The 14,455-nt window shown below is 33.6% G+C and overlaps 1 pseudogene; it reads right to left on the reverse strand.

Moving 5' to 3' along the window:
- Window positions 1-435: 435 nt before the first annotated feature.
- On the reverse strand, window positions 436-7,761 carry LOC130502319 (ABC transporter G family member 25-like; annotated as a pseudogene).
- Window positions 7,762-14,455: the final 6,694 nt, after the last annotated feature.

Here is a 14,455-nt window from a genome sequence, read left to right on the forward strand (position 1 = left end):
TTTTAGTTAGATATACTAGTTTTCATAGCCAGAGCAGTACAACAAGAAGCTACTCTCTGTAAATCACCAGATTAAGATCAGCAGAAGTTGGATACACAGTCAGACTTAGGTCAAGTACAACTTGGTTGTCCTACAACACCCAGAAAAAAAAATCATATGAGATAAAACATAGCAAGAAAAATAGAAAATTGGTAACTATCTTGTTAGAGAGGCTGAGATTCTTCTTGTGCATTTATCAATTCAAAAGCTTTCTAAGTTACAAGTATTGGACAAGTATGAAAAGAAAAGAAAACATACTGGATATCTTGGCGATTTGGTCATGTGTATTGTGTGAGCTTCCTTGCAGCTGTAAACCAGAGCTTCATTGCAGCTTCTTCACTGTAAACATTTATTCCATTTCTTTGATAATATACACAACCAGTGAAAACCATGTAATTGATGGAAATATACATTTCATTATAAATCAACTAAAAGACTTTTTGTCACTTTAGTTTCACATTTTAAAAACAAAAAAAAAACTGGAAAATCCAACAAACTAAACCCCCTGGTTATTTGTTTATTTAACTTTTTCCCTCTCAGCTTATTTTAAAGTTTAATACGCCTTAAAGCCAAGTACGCTAACATTCTATAACCAACAAACATGAAAAACAAAACGGTAACGCTAGTCCATAGTTCAATATCTCCGACCACTTCCTCCGCCATAAATCGGCAGCCATCAGTCCTAGCCGCTCCTTGCGTCCCCTTTAGCTCACATCCATACATCCCCAATATCTCCTCACCATTTCCATACTGGATCGCGATCATTAGACGGTAACAATAAAACGTCGTGGAAACATATTTCATCCACACCATTCCGGACGGCACTTTGTTCACGTAGAAACCGCCGGTTAAAACAAACGCTAACATCGTCACCGTCACGATCGTGGACGCTTTTTTAGCATCCATTATGGCTGCGCCCAAGGCAAGTCCGAGTCCTTGGGAAGCTAAAACGTATAGCAATAGCACGGAGAGGGTGAGGAGGAAAGGGACTAGCCCTGGACGTAGACCGACCATCCAGTAAGTAAGTGTCAAGAACGCTGCCGGGAGAACGAGTTCCATGGAGAGGGATCCGATAACATGAGCCATGAAGTAGGATGAGAGTGTGTACATACCGGACGCACGTTCTCGAGTGAAAATCGCTCGTTCTTGTGGAAACGTGAAAACCGCGTTAAATGACGGAAGTACCCCCCAGAAAATTGAAATGAAGAAGAGTAGTCCTAATCGGTCCTGGTAATAACAATATTATCGTTACAAAAAACGCCAAACTAAACAACAATGTTTGTTTTCGTTGTTATGTCGGGTTAATAATGTTTATATACTTACATGTACGTCTCGAAAATCGGAATGCCACCACATGAGACCCGCCAGTAGTGAAGCCGCGACGACTTGGAAAACGCGAAGTGCGTCGAAGGATTCATGGCGTCGTTCTTTTATAAATCTGTGGAGGAGAATGCAAAGTTGGCTGAACCATGTTGTAAAGCCAGTCATTATTCCACGAACGTTTGTCTCCGTTTTCACATAACGCACGTTCTCTCGAGAGGGCGTCGCGTCCATGTAGGTTTTAACGTTTGGGGCTAGCAATGTATCGTAGGCAACTGCCAACGTTTGTTTCACGTTTGGTTTTTCCCGTTCCGTTACACCGTCAATCTGACAAACACCTGAACATGCAAGTCATAAAATCCCAATCAGCTTAGGTAAATCGAATATAATAATCAATAATTTCTGGATAGTTTCGTGTCTAACCAACCCACTAGTGCATAGCAGATATCTGATTCGCTAGTCAGATAATAAGTTAATAATTCAAAAGATTCTGGATGGTTAATTAATTATTCACCCAATCAATATCTAACTTTTATCGCTTAAACTATATTTAATGAAATTGGACTACTCAAGTTATCATTCAAATGGGGGAAAGTTAATTGGCCAAAGGAATGATTAACTAAATATCCTAAACATAAAAAGGAGAAGACAATTCAATGTGGCATTGAACCGAATAGAGGTGAGGTGCGAATCAACCAATCCTCTTCTTTGGACCGACCAAACAAATATATTTAAACAGGGTTTCACATATTGGACCCCTTTATTTAATCTAACAAAATTAAAGTAAATATCTTTATACAAATAAATCAACTAATTAATAAGTAATGGAGATCTGATTTGCAGAAAAGCTGACCCAGCCAAGGTGGAGAGGCGAAAGAGTCCACCCAAGAAAAGCATAAGGTGGCCACTACGGTTCTTAATGTTACCTTCTTCATTGATTACACTTCTTAGAATATGAAAAAGCTTGAGAATCAAGTAATATAGTATTTGAATTTAACTTTAGATACGATAAGCTTATATTGCAAAATAAGCCAAATAGATTTTAATTCCTAACACGTGTTAAGCTTTACTTTTATTACTTATCAACAGAATTAACAAGAGATAAATTGAATCTGGGGGAAGAAAAGTCAGAGAAAACAAATGAACAATGCCTAGTCGAGCTAATTAAGTACTCGACAAGTGTAATCATCAAATGTCACAAGCCAGCTTTTGGAAAAGAAATGATGTTGGAACAGAAAATTTAATTTATGTTGTTCTTTTCTTTCAAATTGATCAATAAGTTAGGGCAAGTGGAGTTTACTGTGTTGTACTGGGGCGAAGCTAGTAAGGAAAAAATGTGTGCTCATGTGTACCCATAATATTCTTTTTAAATAGTATATGTTTCTCAATCTAATTTCATGCACACATAAGCTTTAATTGGTAATTTTGTGGAATGTCAGAACTGTATTTCAAACACGATTCCGAAAATATTTACCAATCAACAAAAGTTATGCATGTAATAAAAAAATAAAAAAATGCAGATTTACGTTTTACTAACAAAAATATAAAGAGAATTTCATTGAGTGGAAAAATGAGTTTTAATAGATTAGCATGAATTTTTTTTACAAAATTAATATTTTATATTATTAAATTATATGCTAATAACATTTTAAATTTTTAAATATATAATAATAATTTTTGTAGTGATAAATAGTTACGTCATAAATAAAGTTGTAATATAAAATATTTTGTAATATTATTAAATAAATAGTAATAATTTTTTAGTGATAAATAGTATTTTTAATAAATTTTATCTATTTTCACATTTTTACTTATAACAAAATGAATACCAATAAAATATTTTGATCAATTTAATATGTAATTACATCATTCTGTAAATTTTAAATTATTCCATAATTTAATTAATTTTCTGCGCCTTAGCTATTTTTTTCCGCCGAAGTTCTGCTTGCTAATTATATTGTGTGCACCCCGGTCAGAAATCAGTTTGGATTCGCCGCTGGTTGTACTTTGACGTAGAAAACAACATCTAACATTTTCTGATGAAAATGTAGCAAATACTTTCAATAGCGAAAAGCTAGTCAAACAATATTCTTGCTTAGTAATTATCAATTTTCCAGCCATGGAAAATCACATACATGCACACTGACACGCATATAAATATATACTTTTATATATGTATTCATGGAACCGATTAAATGGTCATGTGGATATGGTTGGCTCAGTAATATGGGACTTTTGACAAAGCTAACAGTACAAAAAAAGATTGAATGTGAAGCATGTGGTTAGTGGAGACAAATAAACTTAATATCCACAAAGTTCAAAACTTAGATCTAATGCTAGATATATGCCATCGTGCACCACAAACCTTTTTTTGTTCAGTACAAACTATGTATATGTGCCATTTTTTTATCCCCCATCGTTATTGCCTTCTTACCCTACCTATTGTGTCATCAGAATATACATTATACATACCATGTGCAAATTGTCATCATTAATACAGCCTTGTGAGATATATTTTTTTGAATAATTGTCACGATTATCAAATTGCTGAATTATTAAACGAACCTAATTTGGTCCAAATTTTTGATATGCTATTGCCTAAAACGAAAAAAGAAACATTATTATTTTTTGGGACTTCCTTGTTTCCGATAATGCTAGCACAAATTGGGATAAAATAGTGTTGACATATGGATATGTTTCTTTAGGTTAATGATTGTGATTTCATTTTCCTATGCGAAAGGGAACGTAAGCTGCATACTCTCTCTGTTTCATAATAATTGTCATTCTGAGTTCATTTTCTTGTTACACAAGGAGTGTTACTTTACAATTCCAATATAAATTATACTAACTTTCAGCTGAAAATTAATTGCAAACTACATTGATTTTATAAATAATTTTATTTATCTAAAATACTATTGATCAAAAAGGTATAATTAATTACAACTTACATATATTTCAACAAATTTCTTAATCTGTGTGAAAAATGTCACAACGACACTCTTTAAGAAACGGAGGGAGTAGTACATACTACATACCCATGAGTCCATGACGAATTCTGTAATCACGTTATGGCTCAAAAAACATTGAAAGTGAGTTAAGAATTAGAATATCCAATTCTCAAGGAACTGTATTTAATTTAGTGCTTCGATGAGGATTGAGAAAGTGAAAACCACGAGCTGGACGCGAGAGTATGATTGGGTTCTTTTAGGCGGTTAACCATTAAAGCAAAAGTTTCATAAATCAAGGATGCATGGAAATAAGAACTGCAGACAATTCAAAACCACGCGCTTCAAAAAGCCACAGAAAATTAAAGAGAGCAAGAAGGCTACTTTGATTGAAACACTGAACAAGAAGGGAACTTTATTAGTTGTCTTGAAAAAAAATTAAAATTAGTGACTACAAAACACTTTCTTTAAGTTCCAAAGATAATTTTATTTTTAATAATTTTGAAAATTTAGATATTTCAAAATTAACTAAGTTTATTAAATTAGTGTTAATTTTTTTTATTAAAATATGACAACGCAAAATATATTTGAAAGCCTTTGTTCAAAAAAAAGACAACGCAAAATATTGTATTTATTGTATAAGTTTAATATTCCATCTGTTTTGAAAAATGTATTATTAAAATTTTCACATATATTAAGAAAATATTTTTAAATTTTGATATAAAGACAATATTTGGTATTTAACTATTTCACATAACTTCTATACAATCATACTTTAATGAAGATTTTTTTTTTAAAAAAAAAATCAATTTTTCATTATTACCTAAAAACAAATGCACTGAAAATATATAAAAATTATTTGAAACAAAAAGAAAAGTTAAACATGGACTATTTTGAAATGAAAAGAATATGTTTTAATATATATATATATTATATATATATATATATATATAGGGGCAGACCCATATTGCTGATTATGGTGTCACTTGACACCACAAATACGCTATAGAAGTAATTGTTAGCAGTACATCATTGTTGAAAGTGGCACATTTGGTTTAAAAGAGTTTGTAAGAACCCACATATCCGGGTTCATCCCCTCACTGTACTTTTTATTATATATATATATAAAACAAATGAAAATTTTATCTCTGTACAAAAGAAATAAATAATGTTTTGAAAAGTTGGATAAAGTGGAAACGTAAAACGCAATAGCAAGGGTTTGAAATATCTTTGTACTAACCCGTTTTTTAAATAAAGCATGTTCCCGAAAAAATAAAGAAAAAGCACCGTTTTAGTAATGTAAATGTGCAATGCGATAAGGTTTTTCTATAAAAGTAAGGAATAACATTTATTCAGATGTTATAATATGCCAAAGTTGAAACCCAAAATCTGTGGCATACACGAAAAGAGAAAAAGAAAGACACGTGTCCCAATTGCCCATAGCATCAAAAAGCTACCCTTCAATTATCAATTTACTTTAAAAATTGGTATAACTTTAGAATAAAAAATTATTAGAAAAATATGCTAGATAAATCCTAAGAACAGGGTATGTTTAGACTAATGTAATACTAGTAGATTAGCGTTTTGTTTAAGCTTCAAATAACAAAGCTATTAGTATTACTATTACCAAGTAATTCATATAAGCTATCACGTAAGAGTCAACGAGAGAAATAATGTAGCTTAGACTTGTAGTATATTTCTCATCGTACGTCGGCGATAACGACCAGTAAATATGGCATTTATTATCACATGAGTATCAAATCATGCATGACCTCCTCACATATCTAACCTCCTCAAATATGTATAATTTTTTCTATACAAATATCTAACCTCCTCACTGACCTCACATGAATATCAATGCATGGTTACGAAGAATCAAGGATCCATATACGTATTACATACACGTATAAGACCACCCAAAACTCCAAAGGACGATTTCGTATTTAAAAGTTCTTTTTGCCTTTTCATCATCAGTCAATTCATGTAAGATTATATACAAAAACTAAAATATACATACCTATATCTCTAATCATAACATTCATTGATATATGTTGATTAAGTAATAATGCGTGTTAGTGTTACACTATATACGTGAAAGTCATGATGTTAAATAATTAAAAGCTGAATTAAAAACGGAACTTTAAATGAAAACGTACCGTTAGCAAGATCAAGAAGGAAGTCAGCCGGATTCATCGGAAACGCCGGCGAGAATCCGACGGAGTCGAAGTTAAGCCATGGCGTCACTTCCTTTACCGAAGAACAAACACCTCCCTTCACTCAGAAGAAGCACCGTATCAAACATTTGAAACACACGGCTCGACGGCTGGTGAATCGACGTCACCACCGTCTTCCCTTTCCCATGAGCCATCCCGGCTAGCGTCTGTACCAGCCGAAGAGCCGCCGTCGCGTCAAGCCCTGACGTCGGCTCGTCGAGAACCAAAAGGCTTGGGTTGATGAGAAGTTCGTGAGCGATGCTCACACGTTTTCCTCTCACCACCTGAGACCCCTCTAATGAAAGCGTTCCCAACGACCGTGTTCTCACATTTCTCAAGCCCTAGCTCCGATATCACCGAGTCAGCGGCTTTTATTTTATCGTCTCTGGTTAGACTCGAGGGAGACGGAGCAAGGCCACGAAAATTAGGGTTTCACGTACGGTTAAGTGAGGGTAGAGTAGATCGTCCTGGGCCACGAATCCGGTACGTTTTAACGTGTGTTTGGTTGGTTTCGCGTCGTTCACGAGTATTTTTCCGGTGAGGCCTGTTCCATGGAGTCTCCCTGCGACCGCGTTAAGCAACGTAGATTTACCGCTTCCCGATGGTCCAAGAACGGCCATAAACTCTCCGGGTGACACCATTCCGGTGACTCCGCTAAGTATCGTCCTCTCTGTCGTTCTAGTCTCGTCGGACGGTTTGTGTTCTAGTCCCAAGAACTTCTTGATCTTACTTGAGTCGCCATGGAGTTTCACTCGGTATATACATCAACGAACTAAACAAAAGTACGAGTTAAGACCAGAGTCAAAGCGAGTCAACGACATGAACTCAGTAAGTGTTTGTGTTATACTCCATCTGTTTCTTAATAAGTGTCATTTTAGAATTAGACACACGGATTAAGAAATCATTAAATTTTACATATTTCTATACAAAAATATCATCATTACCATACATCTCAACCAATAGAAAAATAAATACATAATAAAATTAATAAATTTTGCATTGAAAACTTAAAACGACACTTATTTTGCAACGAAAAAATTTCCCTAGAACGACACTTAATATGAAACGGAATGAATAATATATACCTTGAGTGTGATTGGTAATAATGAGCGAGGCTCACGAGAATCTTGAGGGAGACCAGCTGCTAAATCTGGACCGTTGATTTGATTTTCAACGCCGTCAAAACCTGACATTATTTTTATTTACTACTTTCTGATGGCAAACTTAAGCGGAGATGTGAAAGAGGTGTATCGAGAAGGCTGAAGCTCGGGGGTGAGATGCTGAGCTCAATTTATGGAGAGGAGAAGGGGCTAGTGGAAGCGACGTCAGCAAAGTGATGGTTATTGAGAAAATAACACGTGGCATAAAATAAATGCCAGCTGGCGACTGCTGAAAGGAATCAGGTCGTTGGAAAAAGTTGTTTTATTTTTCCTTAAATTGACACTTTAAAATCTCTTTATTTTCATGCCTTTCTTTTTCGGATTGTTATTGTGTTTTATTTCTTTTCATTTCGAATGATACCTATCACTTTACAGAATACAGAATTTAATCAAGTGTTTTCCACTCCTAATTGTCAAATTTGAGAATCACATGATTTTTCTGTTCTAAAAGTTAAAGCAAAAGATACATTTGAATGACGATCGATTCATCATGTATCAGGATATGTTTAGTTTCTTTTTTCAAGTTAATGCTTGTCTCGGCTGGCTTGTTGTTTTCGTTAGTAAATTGTAAACTAAATTAAATTTAATATATTGTATTATGAAAATGCTAAATTAATATATATTAAAATCAAATCATAAACGTTGTGATTACAATTAAATATATATCTATATATCTAATACAATAAAGTTGGGAAATCTGCCTCCTTAGGCTATCCACGACATCTTGGGAGATGGGCAAATAACGACACCTGTCGCAACTTGACTGGGTTGGTGGATGTCACGCGAAAAACGCGTTGCTCTTTTTTTTGCTTGCGCGTGTTTCCGCAACCTTGTCCAAGCTACATCGTGAACCCGTGGTACTCTCCTTGAAATCTCGAGTCTCTGTTGTTATTCCGCCGGTGGTCAGCGGTTACAGCCCGCGTTCTTCCTCTAACTTGAGCTTTGACGCCTCCTTCCTCGCCTTGAGTCTTCTTCATCTGTAACCTGCAACGGTCGTCTTTGTCTTCACCATTGCGGAGCTTTGCGCCGTATTCATTTGTTCTCCTAGACACGGGATATTGATGAAAAATATCCCACATCGGAAATATAAGAAATAATCTACTACTATATAAAAGGTTAGGGACAATCCACTAATTGCCAATTGGTTTTAAGTGTGAAGCCTATAATTAACCCGAATCTAACATGGTATCAGAGCAATAAGATCCTCTGACCTAATTACTACAACTACTACTACACCGGTGTTGGACCCTCTGTGGATGTTATTCCCACAATTGTCCACGCTTCAGACCTAGATGTGAGCGTGAGGGAGGGTATTGATGAGAAACATCCCACATCGGAAATATAAGAATTATTCTACTACTATATAAAGGGTTAGGGCCAATCCACTAATCGCCAATTGGTTTTAAGTTGGAAGCCCATAATTAACCCGAATCTAACATGGTATCAGAGCGATAAGATCCTTTGACCTAATTTACTACAACTACTACTACACCGATGTTTCCCACATTGTCCACGTTTCAGACCTAGATGTCTGAGCGTGAGGGAGGGTATTGATGAAAAAATATCCCACATCAATAATAAGAAAATAATCTACTACTATATAAAAGGTTAGGGACAATCCACTAATTGCCAATTGGTTTTAAGTGTGAAGCCTATAATTAACCCGAATCTAACACGGGACCACCTCCGCCGTCGTGCTCATCCACACCGCCATGGTCATCCAGAGTCGTTATCGTCGAACCAAGCCTCGCGGTGGAGCAATCTTCAACCAATCCCAAGGCTAGGCCACCAGAATACCGTGTCGGAGTCATCCCTTCTCCGTGTCGTGCTCGGAATCTGCCATGTTAGCCGCCGGAATCGAGCTCGTGCTCTCCATCAATGGAGATATCTTCAGTTATTTCACTTATGGTCCTCCAAGTTTCGATTGTTTTCATTTTGACCCCTGAACCTTCAATTCTTCAGAAACATCCTCCCTAATCAACCCAATACTTTTAAATGTTGAAAATCTGGCCCTCCTGTATTTGTAGAATGGTCCCCCGCCTCTTGATAGTTCTCAATTCGGCCATAAACTCTTCAAATTACAAGTAGAACCTTGCGATTTCGCCTCAAATTTCTCATGTGTGCACTCTAGCCCCTGATAAATGTAAATGAACACACAAGTGCAATATATACATTCATAATAAACTAAAATATGAATCTAAAACTCATTAAAAATATGAGATAGCAAACACAGAAATACAAAACCCTGAACATCTAATCTAAAATTGGTATAATAACTTATCACAGAATACGACCCCCAACAACTTCTTGCATAAATAAATAGACCTACTTCAGATCCATTTAAACTTCACTAAAGGGTTTAATGTTCTAAATATATAGATATTTAGATATTTAATTTTATTAAAAAAAAATATATAACTAATATTACATTAAACATACAACAATTTTCCATTACCAATTAAAATAAATCTAAACTCATAAGTAATAAAAAAACATACAACCCTAATTCATACTCATATAGTTGATATGTTATTCTTACACAAACACATACATATACACGAATATGTAAAAACAATTTTTTTTAAAAAGTTGACAATAACTCAAAAATACCAAAGACAAGTTCCACTATCTCTTCGATTAACGGCTGACTAACAAAAAAAAATTCTAATTCTATAAGAGCATCTCAAAAAGAAAATTTATAACTTCAAATATAGAGTTTTTGGCTTTCCAAAAAAGAAATTTCAAAATTTCAAATTTAGAGTTTTGTGAGGTGAAACTTCAAATATGAAGTTTCACTACTCAAAACTTCAAATTTGAAGTTTCATCTTTTTATTTGCAATTTGATCCTTATAATTAATTACATATCACATTTATGATTTTTAATTATTATTTTTTCTATCATTTTTATCCTTAAATTTTTTATATCTCATAATTGTTTCAGATTTATTTTTATAAATTCAAATTTTATATATAAATTAAATAAAAAATTAAAATAAAATGTATATTATTTTTAAAACTGTAATTAGACAATAATAATATTACAAAAGAAACTTAATAAAAAACTTTTTAATAGGGTACATGAAGAAATAATTATTACACATAATCAAATATTAAATTACAAACAAATACATATATTATATAATAATTATGTGATATTTTGTTTGTAGTTTAATTTTTTTATTATAAATCTCTATTTATAAATTTATCTTTTAGTGTAAAATTTAATTAATTAATATTTCCGTAATATCTTTATATATGTGTTAGTTATTTATAATTTTTTATGGATTTATGCTAATTATGATAAATACAAGGACTATAGAGTAAAATACAAATAGTTTTGAAGTTTTGCTTTTGGAGAAAAACACCTTGAAACTTCAAATATAGAGTTTGGAAACTCTAAAAATAGAAAGTTTTTTTGGGAAATGCTCTAAGTGGAACTTCACATGTTGTCACTAATTCCGATTATTTAATACATAAACATCCATCAAACAAATGACTAACATAACAAATGAAACACCTTTTAAACAAGATTTAGCACCTTAAAATACAATACAACAGTTCATAACATCTAATTAAATCTTTTAAAAAACAACAATTAAATAAGACAAATTCCCTAGTGATGAAATAAAATTGAAGGGAGTAATGTACAGTACCAGTAAGAAAATCAGCATGGTCATTTTGACAACACTGTTGGGGATGGGACTTACGTTCCCCTGGAATTGGCTCAGTCCAGTTGAAGGAAGATCTACTAAAGAGCGTTTTCGGCTCATCAAGAAAAATATCAATCAGCCGTCTAAAGAAAAATATCAATCAGCCGTCTGAAAAATATCAATCAGCCGTCTGAAAGATGCTATCAATCAGCCGTCTGTTATGAAATGTTATAAGTTTGTTGTTCAAAAAAAAGAAGAAATGTTATAAGTTTGTCTCCAAAGCATGTATATGTTCCTAATGAAGTTCATTTGCTATCTGTAATCCAAAGATTATAGATCGATTAAAAAAATAGCACTTGACCATATAAACATATCTTGTAAAATGTTGTTAAACGTGAAACAATATTCAAATATGAACGAATCACGAAATTACACGTTAAACTTAAATGACATCGAAAAAATCAAAAGTCAAAAATTTATCCATAGCTTAGAGATAGCCGAATCTTTCTTAATATTCTGCTGTGGCTAAATTTGATACTCCCTCCGTTTCTCAATAAGTGTCGTTGTAGAGAAATTTTTTCATTGCAAATATAAGTGTCGTTTAGCATTTCAATGCAGAATTTATTAATTTTATTCTTTATTTTATTTTTCTATTGGTTGATTTATTAGTTTTATTCTTTATTTTATTTTTCTATTGGTTGAGTTATATGGGTAATGATGATTTTATTGAAAATATGCAAAATTAAATGATTTACTCCCTTCGTTTTAAATTATATGTCGTTCTAGAGCAAAATTTTTGTTTCAAATAAGTATCGTTTTCGGTTTTCAATGTAAAATTTATTGAAAATATTCTCTATTCTATTTTTATATTGGTTGATGTGTATTGGTAATAATATTTTTATTTGGAAATATGTAAAATTAAATTTTTTCTTAATCTGTGTTGAAAGACTTAGAACGACAAATAATATGAAACGGAGGGAGTATTAATCTGTGTGCAAAAGTCTAAAATGACACTTATAATGAAACAGAAGGAGTACTAATTACTTTGTTTTTGTAACACAAACTAAATTGTAGTTCTATCTATCTATGTAGTATGATGTGATCAGTGTTGACCATGTATCTCTCTGTGTGCTGTCTCATGAAGAAGACGTGCGTTTACTGGTGATACGGTGGTGCGTTTCAGAGCCGTCACGACACCGTTTCTCAAGACCGTTCTCATATTCTTCGTATTGAAATATCCTGAGTTTGGCTTACAAGCGTTGACCAGGAAAGTAATTGTACGTTAATAACAAAAACTGTGTCTCAAAAGTCAAACGTCACCATAAGAAGAAAAAGGATAAGATTTCTCGGGATCATAATAGTACTTGGGCACAGACATTCATCTATGAACACTAACTACAACGAAGATGTAGATCTTAGATCAGAATTTGTAAAACTTCGCATTTCCAACTTAAAACGGGTGGGTCCCACTGGTGAAACTGATGACGGCGACGTGTATTGCTCACGTGATGACGCACTCAGCATTGCCTTCTCAACTCAGATCCATTTCTGTTCATTCATCACTGCTGTATGTGTGTCCTATACGATTTCTTTTCTTCGAAGATGGGTTGTTTTCTTGTTCACCTTCCACGACGGCGCGTGGGCCGTGAAACTCTCTCCGTGTCTAGGTAAATTGAGATGATTTATTTATTTGTTTTAGTGTTGATAGAAAAAAAACTATTGTTTATTAGTAGGCGTAAAGAGATATGGACCACATGATCCACTTATGGCCAAGAGTCATGACGGACGAACGAACATCCCCCTTCCCACATTTTAGACTTTGTCATATGACAATTATGTCATGGAAGTATCAATTAATCTCGATTCTTCTTTTTTTAACTTATGGTTACTTTCTTTCCTAAATACAGACCTATTTCTGAATGTAATATTCTTTGAAAAAGAAGCCTCGACGTATACACCACCTCCATTTTCTCATAAACTAATTTTTTTTTCCATAAACTAAAGTTATGTTTAAAAGTTTTTTTTTTTTTTTTGAAAAAGGGCTTGTTATGTTTAAAAGTTGACAATTAAGATTTTAAATTAGAGTATACTTTGTGAAATTTAATTTAGCTGAAGTCCTGTGATTAAACCTCGTGCACCCTCGCCCATTTCCTCATACAGATGACCCATTTTAAATCGTAATTAGGATTGACAAATATAGATTCTGTTCCAGCTTACTTTACAATCACATAACTTAATAATTAGCATGTTAAACTACATCTCATTTTTCACCAGCTTAAACGTAGGATGTGAGTAGTCTAAACATGTTATCCTGAACGTCAGTGTGTTGCATCTGTGAGAATCCAGCAGTCACATAGCACCAACCATAAAGTAAAGATTCAACATCATAATTGTATTGGAAAAAAAATCCTAAAATAAAGAAATTTGTTACAAATATATATTTGACAGGATAACCATATATACTATATATATTTTGACAAGAACTTAGCAATGGTGGTGCAGTGGTTGTAGGAGGGCCGAAAGCCAAAACTTTGGTCACCTCCCTAGTTCGGTCAACCGCTGGAAACCTATGATCCACTTTTAAGTAAGTTGGCTTTTTGGAAGTTCCGGATATTTTACATGAAGGAGGGTATCCAAAACTGTCTGGACATAAAATTCAAAAAATATGAATTTAAAGAAAAAATGTTTGATAACCTCAGCTACCAGGCTTTTATTTGATGTGATCTTGTTCCCAAACATCAAGTTTAATAATCAAGGTGTATTTCTCTCTATCCTAATATACGTACCGCCGGATGGTCCTTTCATTTTGCTTCTAGATAATTGTAAAATCGACCAGAGCATTTCAGCAAAGCACGCCTTTTGCATCTCTCTTCAGTTTGGTAATACTGGCTTTACAAAGAAATTACAAACATCAAGGCCTTAAAGTTTTATTTGTGGCGTTCAGTCCCGTTTAGCCAGCTCTGATTATGGGCAATAAGATCTCCTTAGATACCTATGAAACCTGCTAGGAGGTAAAACCATCACAACTTTTTGACATCTCATTAAATCTTTTATGTATTGGGCTAACGATTGGTATAAATGAGAAGCATGAACATTAAATCTCATAGTGTTGTTTTAGTTCCATGGGT

Source organism: Raphanus sativus, unplaced genomic scaffold, assembly GCF_000801105.2.
Source record: "Raphanus sativus cultivar WK10039 unplaced genomic scaffold, ASM80110v3 Scaffold0501, whole genome shotgun sequence".
In the NCBI taxonomy this organism is placed as follows: Eukaryota; Viridiplantae; Streptophyta; class Magnoliopsida; order Brassicales; family Brassicaceae; genus Raphanus; species Raphanus sativus.